This window comes from Austrofundulus limnaeus, unplaced genomic scaffold (genome assembly GCF_001266775.1).
Source record: "Austrofundulus limnaeus strain Quisiro unplaced genomic scaffold, Austrofundulus_limnaeus-1.0 Scaffold113, whole genome shotgun sequence".
Taxonomy (NCBI): Eukaryota; Metazoa; Chordata; class Actinopteri; order Cyprinodontiformes; family Rivulidae; genus Austrofundulus; species Austrofundulus limnaeus.
Window position 1 is genome coordinate 504,674 of NW_013952515.1, and position 1,527 is coordinate 506,200.

Consider the following 1,527-nt stretch of genomic DNA (forward strand, 5'->3'; position numbering starts at 1 on the left):
TATATATATATTAGTCATTTTTTACTATACTTTTTTTCCGTTTCCTTGTAAGATGTTTTATCTGCTAGAACCCTTAATGTCCTATAACACTGGTGAGTTCCAGCCACAAAACACGACCCACGCAAGAAGAACCTATCAATTTAAATAAAACTTGTATTTGTAAGAACAAAAAGCAAGGTTTGTTAAAGCACACTGCAAAGCACTTTTAAAATGCTATTTGCAGTTTAAATTTAATTTATCAAGTACATAAAATATACCCATTTTCAGAGTTTTTAATTCTTCATCTTGCACATATTTCTCAGTGACACTTGTACCGTAAACAAGGAAGATTATACATTCACTCTCTTTCCCACAAACATCTTGAAGTCTATCAGAATATAATACTGGTTTTCAGTTTGGTGGACAACCAACCTTTTTTTTTTTTGCTCTATAATCATCATGACTGGTTCATAATTTGCCAGATCAAGCGTGGCATGAAAGGTGTATTTGTRATGCATTACAGAAAGCATTCTCTGTGACACAAGTATAAGGGGCACATCTGATGGCTCAATTATCCCAATAAAGTGAGCTGCAGGTGAGGATAACTACTCTGCATAATAAACAACTGCAGAACAGAGACGCTCCTGTGCTGTGACCTGAGGAAATTGAGAAAAATCAACTGACATGACAACAGGGAMAAGGGAAGTTTATGATTACTGAACCAGATCAAATGGCTKATGCTGTTAGCTTCCAGAAGATAAAGACAGAACTGGGAGACATTATCAGATATCACATAGCTCTGAGTGTGTGCTCTGCAGGAACAGATCAATCTCCCTGCTTTACAAGAGCTATTTGAGAACCGTCTGGTTCATCCCACTGCAGTCTAAGATTATCTGTCTATGTATAGCTCCTGTACAATACTGTCTGAGTAAAATACATCTTTTCAGWCAATTTACCTCTAAAGCTTACACTSTAGTGTCRTCTTCTAAGTATATTCCTCTCTCCCAAATAGAATGGTTGAATCATGTCCAGTCTGACTGAGACTCTATTCAGCAGAGGCCTGATTGTTTCGTTTGTGCCAAACAACATCTGGCCCTCAACTCCATAGAGAAAATGACCGAATGATCTTCTGTCTTCGAGCTTCAGTAAATTACATCAAAATCGTCCCTCAGGAAAATGAGTGGACTACTTTGTTACTCCGGGCCAGATTAAACTGTGTAGCTTTTGTTTTCCTTTCAGCTACTCCAGCGAGCACATTTCTTGCAAAATATTTGACAATAGTTTTAATGCCGGTTCCTGACGCAAACCGCTTTKTCTCTCTACTGTTTGGATGCTTTAAAGTGTCTGTTACAGTACATCAGGTTTTTGTAATAAATATGAACGCATTTTTGTAAAGACAACATTTATAACATATTACAAAACAAACGTTATGCCGCTCAGATGAACAGTTGTTGAGATATTTACATGTGGATTAACAGGAAGTGATGTCAAAGAGGAATGTCTGAATGTGAACAGAGTGTTACTAAAACGGCTAAAAACACAGACTGT